Source organism: Bos mutus, chromosome 2 (genome assembly GCF_027580195.1).
Source record: "Bos mutus isolate GX-2022 chromosome 2, NWIPB_WYAK_1.1, whole genome shotgun sequence".
Lineage (NCBI taxonomy): Eukaryota > Metazoa > Chordata > Mammalia > Artiodactyla > Bovidae > Bos > Bos mutus.
The window spans coordinates 117,615,794-117,636,016 of NC_091618.1; the positions used below are offsets into that span (position 1 = coordinate 117,615,794).

Consider the following 20,223-nt stretch of genomic DNA (forward strand, 5'->3'; position numbering starts at 1 on the left):
TAGGCAAAGAATTAACTTTATAGGCTTACAATTATCTAATTCAGGTGGATACAGATTTTTCTGGTGCTAGATTATTAACTGTAGGTCTTTTGTTTAAAAAAGAATGGTAGGATTGTACCATTCAAAGTGAGTTTATTAGTTTGAGGACGTCTATTCTGTCTCAGTTTGGAGCTGGAGTTGTCAATAATGGATTTGCTTACACAATTGACCATTGTCTCTGAAGTTGTCATTTTCTCTTCTACACTCCTTGTGGTACAGTCTGTATCATCTTGCTCATCTTTGCATTGTTGTCAAGTGTTTTCTTTTTTAATTGGTGTATAATTGATTTACAATGTTGTGTTGCAGGTATACAGAAAAGTGATTTAATTATACATATACATATATTCATTTTTTTCAGATTATTTTCTCATGTAGGTTATCACAGAATATTGGCTAGAATTCCTCGTGTTACACGGTAGGTCCTTGTTGGTTATCTAGTTTGGTTGGTTATTGGTTATCTATCTATAGAAGTATGTGTGTGTTAATCACAAACTCCTTATTACTCTCCCTCCCCTACCACTGTTTTTCCTTTGGTAACCATAATATTGTTTTTGATATTTGTAAAAATGTTTCTGCTTTATGAATAAGTTCATTTGTTTCATTAAAAAAATTAGATTCCACATATGTGTAATATATGATATTTATCTTTGTCTGAATTATTTTAGTTTGATAATCTTTAGGTCCATCCATGTTGCTACAAATGGCATTATTTCATTCTTTTTATGGCTGAGTAATATTCCTTTGTATATATGTACCTTATCTTTATCCATTCCTCTGATGATGGATATTTAGGTTGCTTTCGTGTCCTGGCTATTGTGAATAGTGCTACAGTGAACATTTGTGTTCATGTCTCTTTTTGAATTATGATTTTCTCTGGATATAGGGCTTCCCTGGTGGCTCAGATGGTATAGAATCTGCCTGCAATGCGGGAGACCTGGGTTTGATTTTGGGTAGGGAAGATCTGCTGGAGAAGGGATAGGCTACCCACTCCAGTATTCTTTGGCTTCCCTGGTAGCTCAGAGGGTAAAGAATCCGCCTGCAATGTGGGAGACCTGGGTTCGATCCCTGGGTTGGGAGGATCCCCTGGAGAAGGGAACCCACTCCAGTATTCTGGCCTGGAGAATTCCATGGACTGTGTAGTCCATAAGGTTGCAAAGTTGGACATGACTGAACAACTCTCACTGGATATATACCAGGAGTGGAGTTGCTGTATCATATGATAGCTCAGTTTTTTAGTTTTCTAAGGAACCTCCATGCTCACAGTTGTTCAGTTGCTAAGTCGTGTCTGACTCTGCGACTCCATGGCCTGCAGCGTGCCAGGCTCCTCTGTCCTCCACTGTTTCCCAGAGTTTGCTCAGATTCATGTCCATTGAGTCGGTGATGCTATCTAAACATCTCATCCTCTGCCTGACCCCTTCTCCTTTGCTTTCAGTCTTTTCCAGCATCAGGTCTTTTCCAATGAATCAGCTCTTCTAATCAAGTGGCCAAAATATTGAAGCTTCAAGTTCACATTCAGTCCTTCCAATGAATATTCAGGATTGATTTCCTTTGGGATTGACTGGGTTGACCTCTTTGCAGTCTAAGGGTCTCTCAAGAGTCTTTTCCATCATCACAATTCGAAAGCATCAATTCTTTGGCTCTCAGTCTTCTTTATGGTCCAACTCTCATATATGTATATGACTACTGAAAAATATCGTAGCTTTGACTATATTGACCTTTGTTGGCAAAGTGAATGTCTCTGCTTTTTAACATGTTATCTAGTTTGGTTATCACATTCCTTCCAAGGAGCAAGCATCTTTTAATTTCACGGCTGTGGTCACCATCTGCAGTGATTTTGGAGCCCAAGAAAATAAAATCTGTCACTGCTTCCACTTTTCCCCTTCTATTTTCCATGAAGTGATGGGGCCAGATACCATGATCTTAGTTTTTTTCAATGTTGAGGGTCAAGCCAGCATTTTCACTCTCATCTTTCATCCTCATCAAGAGTCTCTTTAGTTCCTCTTCACTTTCTGCCATTAGAGTGGTATCATCTGCATATCTGAGGTTGTTGGTATTTCTCCCTGCAATCTTGATTCCAGCTTGTGATTCATTCTGTCTGACATTTTGTATGATGTACTCTGCAATGGCACCCCACTCCAGTACTCTTGCCTGGAAAATCCCATGGGCGGAGGAGCCTGGTAGGCTGCAGTCCATGGGGTCGCTAAGAGTCAGACACGACTGAGCGACTTCACTTTCACTTTTCACTTTCATGCATTGGAGAAGGAAATGGCAACCCGCTCCAGTGTTCTTGCCTGAAGAATCCCAGGGACGGGGGAGCCTGGTGGGCTGCCATCTATGGGGTTGCACAGAGTCGGACACGACTGAAGCGACTTAACAGCAGCAGCAGCATGTAAGTTAAGTGAGCAAGGTGACAATAAATAGCCTTGTCGTACTCCTTTCCTAATTTTGAGCCAGTGAATTGTTCCGTGTCCGATTCTAACTGCTGCTCTTTGACCCACATACAGGTTTCTCAGGAGACGGTTAAGGTAGTCTGGTATTCCCATCTCTTTCAGAATTTTCTGCAGTTTGTTGTGATCCACACAAAGACTTTAGCATAGTCAATGAAAAAGAGTAGGTATTTCTCTGGAATTCCTTTGTTTTTTCCTATGACCCAAGGAATGTTGGCAATTTGATCTTTGGTTCCTCTACCTTTTATAAGTCCAGCTTATATATCTGGAAGTTCTCAGTTCATGTATTGCTGAAGCCTAGCTTGAAGGATTTTGAGCATTACCTTGCTTGCATGTGAAATGAGAGCAATTATATGGTAATTTGAACATTCTTTGGCATTGCCCTTCTTTGGGATTGGAATAAAACTGATCTTTTCCAGTCCCGTGGCCACTGATGAGTTTTCCAAATTTGCTGGCACATTGAGTGCAGCACTTTAACAGCATCACCTTTTAGGATTTAAATAGCTCAGTTGGAATTCGGACACCTCCACTGTCTTTGTAGTAATGCTTCCTAAGGCCCTCTTGACTTAAGGATGTCTGGCTCTAAAAGAGTGACCACATAATTTTGCTTATCTGGGTCATTGAGACCTATTTTTTTGTATTCTTCTGTGTTTGTTGCCACCTCTTCTTAATCTCTTCTGCTCTGTTAGGTGCTTACCGTGTCTCCATAGTGACTGTAGCAGTTTACATTCCTGCCGGTAATGTAGGAGGGTTCCCTTTTCTCTACACTCTCTTCAGCATTTATTGTTCGCAGATTTTTCGATGATGCCCATTCTGACTGGTGGGCTTCCCAGGTGGTACAGTGCTAAAGAATCCTCTTGCCAGTGCAGGAGATGCAAGAGATGGGGCTTTGATTCCTGAGTCAGAAGATCCTCTGGAGTAGGAAATGGCTACCCACTCCAGTGTTCCTGTGTGGAAAATTCCATGGACAGAGGAGTCTGGCAGGGTACCATCCATGGGATCGCAAGGAGTGGGATACGACTGAGCACAGCACGGGCAGCACATTCTGACTGGTGTGAGGTAGTGCCTCCCATTAGTTTTGATTTGCATTTATCTAATTAGTGATGTTCAGCATCTTTTCATGTGCTTTTTGGTCATCTATATGTCTTTGGAGAAATGTCTATTTAGATCTTCTGCCTAATTTTTATTTATTTTTATTTTTATTTTTTTTTAGAGAGAGCTGCATGCGCTGTTTATAGATTTTGGAGATTAATCCCTTGTCAGTTGCTTGCAAATATTTTCTCCCATTCCATGGGTTGTCTTTTTGTTTATGATTTCCTTTGCTATGCAGAAGTTTTTGAGTTTAATTAGGTCTCATTTGTCTGTTTTTGTTTTTACTTTAATTACTCTAGGAGGTAGGTCAATAAAGATCTTGCTGTGGTTTATGTCAAAGACTGTTCTGCCTATGTTTTCTTCTAAGAGGTTTATAGTGTCCAGCCTTACACTTATGTCTTTGATCCATTTTGAATTTATCTTTGTGCATGCTGTTAGGGAGTGTTCCAATTTCATTGTTTTACATGTAGCTGTCCAGTTTTCCCAGCACCACTTATTGAAGATGCTGTCTTTTCTCTGTTGCATATTCTTGCCTCCTTTGTTACAGCTTAGGTGGCCCTGTGTGGGTTTATCTCTATTATACCATCTATCTTTGTTCCATTAATGTATATATACTTCTGTTTTTGTGCCATTATACTGTTTTGATTACTGTGGCTTTGTGGTATATTCTGAAGTCAAGGAGCCTGATTCCTCCAGCTCCGTTCTTTCTCAAGATTGCTTTTGCTATTTGGGATCTTTTGTTTGTCTATACAAAGTGTAAAATTTTTTGTTCTAATTTTGGAGAAAATGCCCTTGGTAATTTGATAGGGATTACATTAAATCTATAAGTTGCTCTGAGTATTATAGTCTCTTTCACTGTATTGATTCTTCCAATCCAAGAACACGGTATAGCTCTCCATCTGTTTGTATCATCTTTGATTTGTTTCACCAGTGTCTTAAAGTTTTCTGAGTATTGGTCTTTTGCCTCCATAGGTAGGTTTATTCGTAGGCATTTTATTCTTTTTGATGTGATGGTAAATGGGATTATTTCCTTAATTTTTCTTTCCTATCTTTCATTGTTAGTGTATAGAAATGCAAGAGATTTCTCCGTATTAATTTTGTATCCTGTGGCTTTACTGAATTCATTGATGAACTCTAGTAGTTTTCTGGCAGCATCTTTGGGATTTTCTATGTTTATTATGTTATCTGCAAATGGTGACAATTTTACTTTTTCAATTTTGTTTCTTTTTTCTTCTTTGATTGCTATGTCTAGGCATTCCAAAATTACGTTGAATAAAAGTCATAAGAATGGACATCCTTATTTTGTTCTTGAGCTTAGAGGAAGTACTTTCAGTTTTTCACCATTGAGAATAATGTTTGCTGTGGGTTTGTCATATATGGCCTTTGTGATTTTGATATATATTCCCATTGTGCTCACTTTCTGGAGATTTTTTTTATTATAAATAGGTGTGGAATTTTGTCAAAAGATTTTTTGCATCATTGAGGTGATTATATGGTTTTTATTCTTTTAGTTTATCAAGGTGGAGTATCACATTGATTTTACATATATTGAAGAACCCTTGCTTCCCTGGGATAAATCCCATTTGATCATGGTATATGATCCTTTTAATGTGTTGTTAGATTCAATTTGCAAGTATTTTGATGAATATTTTTATGTCTGTGTTAATCAGTGATCTTGGCTTGTAGTTTTCTTTTGTTTTTGTGTGGTATCTTTATCTGGTTTTCGTATCAGGATTATGGTGGACTCTTAGAATGAGTTCGGGAGTATTCCTTCCTCTGCAATTTTTGGGAAGGGTTTTAGAAGGATAGGTGCTAACTTTTTTCTAAATATTTGATAAAAGTTGCCTGTGAGGCCACCTGGTCTTGGACTTTTATTTGTTGGGAGCTTTTAAATCGCAGTTTCAATTTCAGTACTTGTGACTGGTCTGCTCATATTTTCTATTTCTTCCTGGTTCAGTCTTGGGAGATTGAACCTTTATAAGAATGTGTTCATTTCTTCCAGGTTGTCTATTTTATTGGCATACAGTTACTTGTAGTCTCTTATGAACTTTTATGTCTGTGGTGTCATTGTAACTTTTTTCATTTCTCATTTTATTGAATTGAGCCCTCTCCTTGTTTTTTTCTTGATGAGTCTCTCTAAAGGTTTATCAATTTTGTTTATCTTCTCAAGGAAACAGTTTTTAGTTTCATTGATCTTTACCATGGTTTTATTCATCTCTATTTCATTTATTTCTGTTCTGATCTTTATGATTTTTTTCCTTCTACTAACTTTAGGTTTTGTTTTGTTTTTCTTTCTATAGTTACTTTAGAAGTAAGGCTAGATCGTTTAGTTGTGACTTGTTTTCTGAGGTAAGATTGTTTTGCTATTAACTTTCCTCTTAGAACTGCTTTGGTGTACTCAGTTGCTTCAAGCATGTCCAGCTCTTTCCAACCTTCTGGAGTGTAGCCCACCAGGCTCCTCTGTCCATGGGATTCTTCAGGCAAGAATACTGGAGTGGGTTGCCATACGCTCCTCCAGGGAATCTTCCTGACTCAGGGATCAAACCTGGGTTTCCTACATCTCCTGCATTGCAGGCTGATTCTTTACCACTGAGCCACTACGCTTTCCATCATTGTGCTTTCATATTGGTCTGTAGGTATTTTTCCATTTCCTCTTTGATTTCTTCAGTGAGCTATTGATTGTTTAGTAACATACTGTTTAGCCTCCACAAGTTTTTTTTTTACAGTTTTATTTCTGTGTAATTGATTTCTAATTTTATAGCTGTGGTCAGAAAAGATGCTTGATATGATTCCAATTTCTTATATTTACCAAGGGTTGCATTGTGGCCCAGCATGTGCTCTATCCTGGAGAACGTTTCATGTGTACTTGAGAAGAAAGTATATTTTGTTTTCAGATGGAATGTCCTATAGATATCAATTAAGTCTGTCTGGTCTAATGTGTCTTTTCACGTTTGTGTTTCCTAATTAATTTTCTGTCTGGATGATCTGTCTATTGATGAAAGTGGGTGTTAAAATCCTCCACTATTGTTTTGTTACTGTCAATGTCTCTTTTCATGGCTGCTAGCATTTGCCTTATATATGTGTAGTGCTGGCTGTGTTTGATGCATACATATTTACAATTGCTGTATCTTTTCTTGGATTGATCACTTGATCATTAATGTGGTGTCCTCCTTTGTCTCTTGCAACAGTCCTTATTTTAAAGTTTATTTGTCTGATATGAGATTTGTTACTCTGTTTCTTTTGATTTCCATCTTCCTTTTTCCAGGAAGAAATGGAATGGAATACCTTTTTCCATCCCCTCACTTTCAGTCTCTATGTGTCCCTAGGTCTGAAGTGGGTCTCTTGAAGACAGAGTATATAAGGATCTTATTTTTGTATCCATTTAGCCTGTCTGTATCTTTTGGTTGGAGCATTTATTCCATTTACATTTAAGCTAATTATCAATATATATATTGCCATCTTGTTAATTATTTTGAATTTGTTTTTGTAGATCTTTTTTCTTCCTCTTTTGTTGTCTTCGCTTGTGATTTGATGGCTATCTTTAGTGTCGTATTTGGATTGCTTTCTCTTTTATGTGTCTGTATCTGCTGTTTTTTGGTTTGCTTTTCCCATGAAGTTTTGATATAGCCATCTCTCTATATACACATGGAGAAGGAAATGACAACCCACTCCAGTATTCTTGTCCATGGAGAATCTCCATGGACAGAGGTGTCTGGTGGGCTACAGTCCATGGGGTTGCAAAGAGTCAGACACAACTGAGCTACTAAGCACATATATACACAAAAATTTTTTAGGTTGCTGGTGTCTTATTTCAAATGCATTTCCAACATCCTGCATTTGTACTCTCCTCATAAGGGCTCAGAGAAGGCAATGGCACCCCACTCCAGTACTCTTGCCTGGAAAATCCCATGGATGGAGGAGCCTGGTGGGCTGTAGTCCATGGGGTTGCTAGGAGTTGGACACGACTGAGCGACTTCACTTTCACTTTTCACTTTCATGCATTGGAGAAGGAAATGGCAACCCACTCCAGTGTTCTTGCCTGGAGAATCCCAGGGACGGGAAGCCTGATGGGCTGCCGTCTATGGGGTCGCACAGAGTTGGACACAACTGAAGTGACTTAGCAGCAGCAGCAGCATAATGGCTGGTCTTGATCTATTTGTGTGTGGATGATTTCCTACCTTTATTGTATGCTTACTTTCCCAGGTGAGCTTTCCCATTCATAATTTTCTAGTTTCTAATTGTGGCCATTTCTTCTCTGCCTAGAGACATTCCTTTAGCATTTGTTGTAAAGCTGGTTTGGTGATGCTGAATTATATCAGCTTTTGCCTATTTGCAAAGCTTTTGATTTCTCCATCAAATGACAGTTTGCTGAGTATAGAGTATTCTTGGTTGAAGGTTTCCCCCTTTCATCACTTCGGAAATATTGTGCCACTCCCTTCTGGCCTACAGAGTTTCTGCTGAAAAATCAGCTGATAACCTTATGGGGATTCCCTTCTATGTTATGTTACTTTCCCTTCTTGCTTTTAATGTTTTTTCTTTGTCTTTAATTTTTGTCAGTTTGATTACTGTGTGTCTCAGTGTGTTCCTCCTTGGGATTTTCCTGTATGGAATGAGACTCTCAGCTTCCTGGACTGGATTGAATGTTTCCTTTGTCATGTTAGGGAATTTTTCTGCTATTATGTCTTCACATATTTTCTCAGGTTGTTTCTTTCTCTGTTCTCCTTGTGGAGCCTTATAATGTGAATGTTGATACGTTTAATGTTGTCCCAGAAGTCCATGGGGTCACTAAGAGTTGGACACGACTGAGCGACTTCACTTTCACTTTTCACTTTCATGCATTAGAGAGGGAAATGGCAACCCACTCCAGTACTCTTGCCTGGAGAATCCCAGGGATTGGGGAGCCTGGTGGGCTGCCATCTATGGGGTCGCACAGAGTCAGACACAACTGAAGCAACTTAGCAGCAGCAGCAGAAGTCTCATAGACTGTCCTCACCTTTTCATTATTTCTTTATTCTGTTTCACAGCAGTCATTCCCACCAATCTGTCTTCCAGGTCATTAATCTGTTCTTCTGCCTCCTTTTTTTTTTCCCTGCTATTGATTCCTTGTAGTGTATTTTCATTTCAGTTATTGTATAATTTATCTGTATTTGTTCTCTAAAACTTCTAGCTCTTCATTAAACACTTCTTGTGTCCTCTTGGTCTGTGCCTCCCTTCTTTTCCCAAGATCTTGGATAAGCTTTACTATCATTACTCTGAATTCTTTTGCAGGTAGATTTCCTATCTCCCCTTCACTTAGTTATTCTTCTGGGAGTTTTAACTTGTTCTTTTGTCTGGAACATATTCCTCTGCTGGCTCATTTTGTCTAACATTCTGTGTATGTGTTCTCTGCTCCTTAAGTTGCAGTGTTGTAACTCTTCTTTTTGTTTGGAAGCTGCCCCCTGGTGGGTGAGGTTGGTCCAAGGGGACTGTGCAGGCTTCCTGGTAGAAGGACTGATGCCTGCCCATTGGTGGGTAGAACTGGATCTTCTCCCTCTGGTGGGCAGGGCCATGTCACAGAGTATGTTTGCAGGCAGCTGTTGGTTCAGGACAACTTTAGGCAGCCTGTCTGCTGATGAGTGGGGCCGTGTTCCCATCCTGTTGGTTGTTTGGCCTGAGGCATCGCAGTACTGGAGTCTGCAGCCAGTTGGTTGCAGCTAAGTCTTGGTGCCAAAATGGCAAGGGCGTTCCCCTGGGCATCTGCCACCGGTATTCTTGCCCCTACAGTGAGACACAGCCAACTTCCACCTAGCCAGGAGACCCTCTAAGACCCACACAGAGGTCTGACAGGTTCCTCTGAGCTCACTGCTTTGCCCCAAGTCCCAGTACACATGAAACCTTGTGTGTACCCTTCTAAGAGTAAAGTTTTGGTTTCCCCAGTCCTGTGGAGCTTCTGCTCTCAAGCTCTTCTGGCCTTCAGAGCCAAATGTTCTGGGAGCTCCTCCTCCCAATGCCAGACCCACAGGCTGGGGAGCCAGTTGTGAAGTTCAGAACTCTCTCTCCTGTGGGAGAACCTCTGTGATGTAATTATTTTCCAGTTTGTGGGTCACCTCCTTAGTGGGCATGGGATTTGATTATATTGCTAAAGCCCCCTCCTACCATCTCACTGTGGCTTATTCTTAGTCTTTGGGTATAGAATATGCTTTTTCGTAGATTTGAGTCTTTTTTTGTTGATGGTGTTTTAGCAGTTAGTTGTGATTTTGATTTTTTTATGATAGGAGATGAGCTCAAGTCCTTCTGTTCCACCATCTTGTCCAGAAATCTGATTCATTAATTCTTGTTTACTCCAGGTCTGCACAGTAAAATCGCCCCTTGATTTCCTTCATTGCTCCCCATCTACAACCTGATACAAACAAGAGGGTCAGTCCTTTGGTCTTTTTGTATCTTGTTCATTATTTGCCCAACTGTGCATGCACACAGAGTTTCTCTGTATTTTGTTGCTTGAGGAAATGATTGGCCATGTATAAGCATTATATGAAAGGGTCCAGGTCCCAGCCCATCTCATTCCCCCCAAGAAATTCTACACCCCTTATTCTTAAGGGGTAAGGGGCCAAACATTTATTCTTCTGTAACTTCTTCCTTCTGGACAAAAGCCACAGACTGTAGCCTACCCTAGAGGTGTAGAAGTCCCTTGCTGACTTTTCCAAGAACCTGTAGGGACTTGGGCCACTGTCTGCTGTAATGGGTGGGAATTCCTTGAGCCGTCATGAGTCTTACTTGAAACTGTTGGAGCCTAGCAGACACAAGTTAGCCAAAAGGTTGAACAAACAAGGGCCTAAAAGGAGAACAACAGCAGCCACTAATGGGCCTTGAAAGGGAAGGAACCAGGTTAACTTTAGGAGGACTCCCTTAAGTATTGATCAGATAGTGAAAATGACATCATCCTTGGCAAAACTGTGAAGTGACTCTGCCTGAGCATGTGTTTCCTTAATATTAACTTCTCCCTGTCTTGTCACATTGATCCAGGTGCAGTAGGAAGTATTAGTTATCACACAAACTCCACATTGTTCTGCCAGAAGTTTCTCAAGAGTTAGACGATTGTCAAGAGCTATATTAGCCAAAGAAACGAGAGAAGTATTCAGTCCCTTTAAGGCTTGTCCCATCTGTTCCATCATATAACCAAGGTGTCTGGTGAGATTTCTCAATTTTGCTTCATGGTAAGTAAAGCCTCCCCATGGAGCTGCAGTCCTATGGCCAGCTCTGCCCCTCTTAAGATCATTCCTAGTGCTCTCCAGGTTCGGTGGTGAGCTGGAGTGATCCTGTTACAGATAAAAATCCCTCTTATCCTGTAGTCCCTATGGTGGACTACAGGGTGGGCTATTCTCCTATAAAATGGACGTTATCAGTACATTTATAGGCTCTAGCTTGGTTGGAAAAGAACAGGGCCTGGCCATAATTCTGTAACGCATGGTTTGCGTGTCTGCAGAGGAAAACAGACCCTTCAGGGGTGCAGACCTAAATGTCTGTCTGACAGTTGTTAAGAATGGACACTCCTTGAGGGACGTAACTGTTGTTATACTTAAAAAATTAGGGGACAGCAGAACATTATGTTGATAATTAAGCATATAAAGCTTTACAACATTAAAAAAAAATTTATGTATTTAATTTTATTTGGTATGCACCAGTATGACCTTCTGGTAATTGAAATCCAATATGGAATTTTTTAATGATTAATCAACTCCACAGAGGCAATATACTGCCGTGGAACACTGAGGGGGAAAAAAACTGATATATTTATTTACAGTTCTCTATATTGTAAACATTTGATCTATACACTGTTAGCAACTTTTAATGAGAGCTTTACACAGACAAAGAAACAATACCCTGCATTTCTATTCATATTTGGCAAAAGCATATTAAATAGAATATCAGATTTTCTTTTTCACTAGCATTATGCTTTCTTTAGATAATTATCTAAACTTTCAAAAGACCCAAAATATATTCAAGTTCTATACAACTAAAAGTACTTAAGCCAAATATTTGGCTTATAATTTCTTTTTTAGAATAAAGTGCTATAAACAACTTGGCAATCAAAACTACCTTTAAACATTAATTTACAATATACAACATTTATCTGGAAGAGCTTAAATTTCAGCACAAGGTCACTATCATGTGTATAACAGCAGGATTCTTTTTTGTGTAAATGAGGCTTCAAAATTACTGATGAATTCTTGCCTTAATGCCTTATTATTGGTTTCCTACAAAAGAGGATAAGAACTACTGATATATTATATCTTTTCTCTTCTTTGAGGTCACTTGGCATTAATTTTCAGATTCAACAAGTCTACTGAGTTATAATATTCCCCTATAATCATTGCCCTTTTATAACAGCAAATGCTAATGGTAATTAATAACATATACCACTCAAAAAAAACCAAGTTGTTTTTTTCCTTTTGAATAGGAACCTATATTTTGGGAGTTGTGCAACAAAGCTAAAACAACAGGACTATAAAATAGTTTACCTGAAATAGCATGTTGACAAAATATACATCTATTTCATTGTTTTTGTAGTTATGATAATGCCCTGCTAAGCTACCAATATGTAAATAGTATATTTTATTTATATATTAAATCCAGTAGAATCAAGTTCTCAATCTCCTTTGTCATTTTATAACTCTTTATCAGATAATTGAATTATGAAAGCATATGCCAAGACCTGCAGACGATGTGCATTGTGGCCTATTACAATCAGAATTCTCCTCAAATTACATTTTTATTAAAGTGAAATTGAACATACAGGCAAAATTAATACAGAGGATGCTATAGTGTGGATTGAAGCTAGAACTCAGTGATCTAAGAAGTATGCATTGGTTTGGCATGTGTTTTTTCTTTCTAAGATTAAGTTGAGCATGTCCAAAAGTCATTTGTGCCAACCTCACAGATATGACAATATCAAGTATTCATTCCCTCGTTATCTTAAGTTAGATTACTTTAGTAAAACAGTCAGTTCAGTTCAGTCGCTCAGTCGTGTCCGACTCTTTGCAACCCCATGAATTGCAGCACACCAGGCCTCCCTGTCCATCACCAGCTCCCAGAGTTCACCCAAACTCATGTGCATTGAGTCGGTGATGCCATCCAGCCATCTCATCCTCTGTCGTCCCCTTCTCCTTCTGCTCCCAATCCCTCCCAGCATCAGGGTATTTTCCAATAAGTCAACTCTTCGCATGAGGTGGCCAAAGTATTGAAGTTTCAGCTTTAGCATCAGTCCTTCCAATGAGCACCCAGGACTGGTCTTCTTTAGGATGGAAAGGTTGGATCTCCTTGCAGTCCAAGGGACTCTCAAGAGTCTTCTCCAACACCACAGTTCTAAAGCATCAATTCTTCGGTGCTCAGCTTTTTTTATAGTCCAACTCTCACATCCATACATGAACACTGGAAAAACCATAGCCTTGACTAGACGGACCTTTGTTGGCAAAGCAATGTCTCTACTTTTGAATATGCTATCTAGGTTGGTCATAACTTTCCTTCCAAGGAGTAAGCGTCTTTTAATTTCATGGCTGCAATCACCATTTGCAGTGGTTTTGGAGCCCCCCAAAATAAAGTCTGACACCGTTTCCACTGTTTCCTCATCTATTTCCCATGAAGTGATGGGGCCAGATGCCATGATCTTAGTTTTCTGAATGTTGAGCTTTAAGCCAACTTTTTCACCCTCCTCTTTCACTTTCATCAAGAGGCTTTTTAGTTCCTCTTCACTTTCTGCCATAAGGGTGGTGTCATCTGCTTATCTGAGGTTATTGATATTTCTCCCGGTCAGTATGGTTTAAAAGATAATATACCACAATAGGTTCAACAGAAGAACACCATCTAGTTCAGTTCAGTCACGTCCAACTCTTTGCAACCCCATGGAATGCAGCATGCCAGGCCTCCCTGTCCATTACCAACTCCCGGAGTTTACTTAGACTCATGTCCAATGAGTTGGTGATGCCATCCAACCTCTCCTTGTCTGTCGTCCCCTTCTCCCACCTTCAGTCTTTCCCAGCATCAGGGTTTTTTCAAATGAGTCAGTTCTTCGCATCAGGTGGCCAAAATATTAGAGTTTCAGCTTCAACATCAGTCCTTCTAATGAACACGCAGGACTGATCTCCTTTAGAATGAACTGGTTGGATCTTCTCAAGAGTCTTCTCCAACACCACAGTTCAAAAGTATCGATTCTTCAGTGCTCAGCTTTCTTTATAGTCCAACTCTCACATCCATACATGACTACTGGAAATACCATAGCTTTGACTAGATGGACCTTTGTTGGCAAAGTAATGTCTCTGCTTTTTAATAAGCTCTCTAGGTTGTTCATAACTTTCCTTCCAAGGAGCAAGCGTCTTTTAATTTCCTGGCTGTAGTCACCATCTGTAGTAATTTTGGAGCCCCCAAAAATAAAGTCTGTCACCGTTTCCCCATCTATTTGCCATGAAGTGATGGGACTGGATGCCTGATCTTAGCTTTCTAAATGTTGAGTTTTAAGCCAACTTTGGTGTCATCTGCATATCTAGGGTTATTGATATTTCTCCTGGCAGTCTTGATTCCAGCTTATGCTTCATCCAGTCCAGCATTTCACATGATGTATGCTGCATATAAGTTAAATAAGCAGGGTGACAATATACAGCCTTGACGTACTCCTTTTTGGAACCAGTCTGTTGTTCCATGTCCAGTTCTAACTGTTGCTTCTTGACCTGTATACAGATTTCTCAGGAGGCAGGTCAGGTGGTCTGGTATTCCCATCTCTTTCAGAATTTTCCACAGTTTGTTGTGATCCACACAGTCAAAGGCTTTGGCATAGTCAATAGAGCAGATGTTTTTCTGGAACTTTCTCGCTTTTTTAATGATCCAACAGATGTTTGCAACTTGATCTCTGGTTCCTCTGCCTTTTCTAAATCCAGCTGGAACATCTGGAAGTTCACGGTTCATGTACTGTTGAAGCGTGGCTTGGATAATTTTCAGCACTACTTTGCTAGCATGTGAGATGAGTGCAATTGTGTAGTAGTTTGAACATTCTTTAGCATTGCCTTTCTTTGGGATTGGAATGAAAACTGACCTTTCCAGTCCTGTGGCCACTGCTGAGTTTTCCAAATTTGCTGGCATACTGAGTGCAGCACTTTCCACAGCATCATCTTTTAGGATTTGAAATAACTCAATTGGAATTTCATCACCTCCACTAGCTTTGTTCATAGTGATGCTTCATAAGGCCCACTTGACTTCACATTCCAGGATGTCTGCCTATAGGTGAGTGATCACACCATTGTGATTACCTGGGTTGTGAAGATCTTTTTTGTACAGTTCTTCTGTGTATTCTTGCCACCTCTTCTTAATATCTTCTGCTTCTGTTAGGTCCATACCATTTTTGTCCTTTATTGTGGCCATCTTTGCATGAAAAGTTCCCTTGATATCTCTAATTTTGTTGAAGAGATCTCTAGTCTTTCCCATTCTGTTGTTTTCCTCTATTTCTTTGCACTGATCACTGAGGAAGGCTGTCTTATCTCTCCTTGCTATTCTTTGGAACTCTGCATTCAAATGGGTATATCTTTCCTTTTCTCCTTTGCCTTTCGCTTCTCTTTTCATAGCTGTTTGCAAGGCATCCTCAGATAACCATTTTGCCTTTTTCATTTCTTTTTCTTGGGGATATGGTCTTGATCACTGTCTCCTGTACAATGTCATGAATCTCCATCCATAGTTGATCAGCCACTTTATCTCAGATCTAGTCCCTCAAATCTATTTCTCACTTCCACTGTATAATCATAAGGTATTTGATTTAGGTCATACCTGAATGGTCTAGTGGTTTCCCCTACTTCCTTCAATTTAACTCTGAATTTGGCAATAAGGAGTTCATGATCTCAGCTACAGTTAACTCCTGGTCTTGTTTTTGCTGACTTATAGAGCTTCTCCATCTTTGGCTGCAAAGAATGTAATCAATCTGGTCCCATGTTGATCATCTGGTGATGTCCATGTGTAGAGTCTTCTCTTGTGTTGTTGGAAGAGAGTGTGTGCTATGACCAGTGCGTTCTCTTGGCAAACTCTGTTAGCCTTTGCCCTGCTTCATTCTGTATTCCAAGGCCAAATTTCCCATTACTCCTGGTATTTCTTGACTTCCTACTTTGGCATTCCAGTTCCCTATGATGAAAAGGACATATTTTTTTTGGTGTTAGTTCTAGAAGGTCTTGTAGGTCTTCATAGAACTGTTCAACTTCAGCTTCTTCAGCATTATTGGTTAGGGCATAGACTTGGATTATTGTGATATTGAATGGTTTGCCTTGGAAATGAACAGAGATCATTCTGTCATTTTTGAGACTGCATCCAAGTATTGCATTTGGGACTCTTCTGTTGACTATGATGGCTACTCCATTTCTTCTAAGGGATTCTTGCCCACAGTAGTAGATATAGTGGTCATCTGAGTTAAATTCACCTCTTCTAGTCCATTTTAGTTCGCTGATTCCTAAGATGTCGATGTTCACTCTCGCTGTCTCCTATTTGACCACTTCCAATTTGCCTTGATTCATGGACCTAACATTCCAGATTCCTATGCAATATTGCTCTTTACAGCATCGGACTTCCATTACCAGTCACATACACAACTGGGTGTTGTTTTTGCTTTGGCTCCATCTCTTCCTTTTTTCTGGAGTCACTTCTCCACTGATCTCCAGTAGCATATCGGGCACCTACTGACATCAGGAAGCTTCCATAAGCCTCTTATCCTTCTCCATCAAAGGGCAGACAGACTGAAATACTAACCAATCTGATCACATGGACCATAGCCTTGTCTAACTCAATGAAACTATGAGCCATGCTGTGTCAGTCAGTTCAGTTCAGTCGCTCAGTCGTGTCCGACTCTTTGTGACCCCATGAATCACAGCACGCCAGGCCTCCCTGTCCATCACCAACTCCTGGAGTTCACTCAGACTCACATCCTTCAAGTCAGTGATGCCATCCAGCCATCTCATCCTCTGTCGTCCCCTTCTCCTCCTGCCCCCAATCCCTCCCAGCATCAGAGTCTTTTCCAATGAGTCAACTCTTCACATGAGGTGGCCAAAGTACTGGAGTTTCAGCTTCAGAATCATTCCCTCCAAAGAAATCCCAGGGCTGATCTCCTTCAGAATGGACTGGTTGGATCTCCTTGCAGTCCAAGGGACTCTCAAGAGTCTTCTCCAACACCACAGTTCAAAAGCATCAATTCTTCGATGCTGTATAGGGCCACCCATGTCGGACAGGTCATAGTGGAGAGTTCAGACAAAATGTGGTCCACTGGAGAAGGGTTGACAGTTTACTTTTGTTTAAATCCTATTGCTTCCTGACAAGGAATACTTTTCTTTTCAACTCCTTCTTGCCGTAGTGAATTCTCATTCAGAGGAAAATCCTGGTTACCTTTTATGCCTAAGTTTGTTCTTTAGGACCTGATGTTTCTTGAAGACCTTCTGTAGCCTGTTCTCCTTCCTTAGTGGCCATTTCAAGATTATTTAAGCCAGTTTTAGGAGAGAGTCCCCACTTCATTGGTAGTATGTCCAGAATCAGATTTAAGTGACCAGGAGCTCTAGCAGCCTCTGATATGACTGTCGAACATTCTGCTGCACTCTGTTTGATGGTCTGCATAGACTTGATGCACCAGATGATTTATGTTGCTACAGCTCATCTGAAGAAATAAAAAAGAAAGAAACTCTCTCCTCTTGTAAAGGAGAGAGTTCTGATTCCATCAGCGTCTTCAGAAAGAGACTCTTGGTGCTCCTAGGAGCAGTGCTGGCACTATCATTGCCTGTATCACGGATTCTTGAGTCTATTTCATCAGTGTTACTTCTTGTCATTTTCTTTAGGTGGCAGAAGTCCCTTCCTGATGACTGATCTATCTCCATGAGTAAGGATTCCTTTATTTTTCCATCCAAAATTTTCTTTGTAGATTGCAGATATACAATTCCATTGGCTACATGATGCCATATTCCTCACAGCTGTTCTCTTGAACCAGGGGGTCTGTTTTATGTGGATCAAATGTTATATTATTTGGTGTAACTAGCAACATACCACTGACTGTGCTCTTGCCACTGGTAGTATATCTGCAGTTAACTTTAAGAAATTTCTCACTAAGTGTTTCTTCCTCTTCAGAAGTGGAAGATACAACTCATGCAGGTCGAATACCAGTAAAAGCAGTTGAGGGAGTTCCTTCTTTTGAGTGGACTACATCAGGATTAGTAGTCTTATCAATTCAGCCTCAGATGATGTTTGTGACAGAGGACTTACGGGGCTTAGAGATGGAGGGTGCTCAACACTGGAGACTTATTCAGAATTGAGAACATTATAAAACCTGTCCATTAACAACTGCTAGGGAGAATATTTAATTGAACAAGTTTGTTGAGCTTGTATCAAATTTCAGGGCTATACTATTCAAAGAATCCTTTGATTCAACAGTATATTCAATAGTCCCTTTGGGTTTCTGAAAAGGCATTCTTCTCTCATCTTTCTTGTCTAGAGTTTTTTTGGCCAGTGTCCCAGACAGGAATGCAAGTCCACCAGAATGTGTGGTGGGGTGGGAGCTGGAGTGTAGGAATTGGAGAGCAATCCCAGAGTGAGGACTACTTTTGAGTGCAGGGAGATGGCCTGAGGAGACAGGAGGAAGGAGAGTGTGGTGGGAAATGCTTTTGGAGGAAAGCCAGGCTGTCCCAGAGGCAGAGCGCTACTGCTGAGTCGCGTGCAGCGTGTGGAGCCTTCACTGTTAGCCTCTCTGCGTACGCTCTACAGCATTTTAAACTAGATGCTCATGCATGATCCTGCTGACACCAGTTGGGGGTTGCATTCCATAGGCCTGATCACTGTTTGTCTGGAATCCCACAGGTGGGTTTACTTGGCTTGACCGGGTGGATGGAATGTTGCCTTCCCATCACTCACATCGCCCTTCTGTGTTGTTTAGGGATGTGGGGCCATAGTTTGAAACATGGCATCAGTGGGTAAGGTTGTAGGATATCTGGTGTATTATGCCTCGGAAGAGTTTTCGGAGCATGTGAAACAAGTGCTGTATGTACAGTTTAATGTAGCGTGCCCCACACCTTGGATCCAGTTGTATGTGGGAGTTAGGCTAAAGCATTGGAATAGCCCCCTGGAAGGTGTGTGTGTGTAACTAGTGGAGGTGAAGGGGTGGCAGTTTTACCCCATTTAGATTGTTAATTACCGCTGGACCCAGGAGGTTCAGGGGAAATGCATGAAGAGGGTAATAGCCAGCTGGGGTTGTTAATGGCGTATCCAGCATTCTTTTAAATGGCCTCCCTGGTAGCTCAGCTGGTAAAGAATCTGCCTGCAATGCAGGAGATCCCAGTTTAATTCCTGGGTTGGGAAGATCTGGAGAAGGGATAGGCTACCCACTCCAGTATTCTTGGGCTTCCCTGGTGACTCAGCTAGTAAAGAATCCCCCTGCAATGTGGGAGACCTGGGTTCCATCCCTGGGTTGGGAAGATCCCCTGGAGAAGGGAAAGGCTACCCACTCCAGTATTCTGGCCTGGAGAATTCCATGGACTGTATAGTCCATTGGTTCACAAAGAATTGGACAAGACTCTTTTAAATGTTCCGCTTGAAATACGATTCTCAAATATCAATAGTAATAAAAGGCCTTCCATAGATCATTTCAAATGGGCTAAGACTCAGACCACTCCTGGGGTCTACATGGACCTTTAGTAGTGCAATAAGAAGAAAGTTGGTCCAAGGTTCATGAATTTCTTGACAGAGCTTTGCTGTGGTTTTCTTTAAAGTGTGGTTCATTTTCTCTACCTTCCCTGAAGACTGGGGCAGCCAAGAGATGTTTACTTTACGGTGTATCCCTAGGGGCATAGTAAGTCCCTGTGAGATTTGGGCTATAAAAGAGGGCCTGTTACTGTTCTGGAGGGACTTTGGAAGTCCAAATCAAGGGATTATTTCTTTTAAAAGGGACTTATAGATTTCCATAGCCTTTTCAGATCAGGCAGAAAAGGCTTCAACCCATCTAGTGAAAAGTATCAGAAGATATTTATATCCTGATTGTGGGGGCATTTAAGTGAAATCTACCAGTCTCCGCCCACCTCCACCCCAGATATGTCACTTGGCATTGGATTGGCCTGAGTAATGATGGGGATATTGAGTGGGTCTGTGGGTTATTCTGGTCACATAAATCACAGGCAAGCATTACTTGTTTTTCTGTTCTTTTAAGCCCCTTCCCTGAGAAAGCCTTTTGTGTCAAGTCCCATAGTGCACCCCTCCCATAATGGGTGGCATCATGTAAACTCTTAGTTTCCATTGTAGGGACTCAGGAATTAGAACCTTACCCTCCTTTTTATACCAGACTGTGCTTCCCTTCTCATAGCCCTGTTTCTCAGCATTTTCTTGTTCTTTTGGAGAATACTGGGGAAGGCTACAGAGTTCAGGGTGATCAATCACTAGGGCCATAACTTGTTCAGGCTCTTGCAGATGAGCTGCCTTTTTTGCAATTTGATAAACTTTGCTGTCTCCTTGGCTCACAAGAGATCCATTCCTCTGATGGCCCCTACAGTGGCTACCCGGGTTGGGAGCTGCACCCCATCTAAATGAGCCAGAATCACATCTTTATGTTTTATAGGAGAATTTCTAGTGGTTAACATTCCTCTTTCTTTCCAAATGGTAGTATGAGCATGTAGCA

At 40.8% G+C, this 20,223-nt stretch overlaps 1 pseudogene; it reads right to left on the reverse strand.

Moving 5' to 3' along the window:
• Positions 1–16,860: 16,860 nt before the first annotated feature.
• On the reverse strand, positions 16,861–18,294 carry LOC102270633 (oxidation resistance protein 1-like; annotated as a pseudogene).
• Between the last annotated feature and the right edge of the window lie 1,929 nt (positions 18,295–20,223).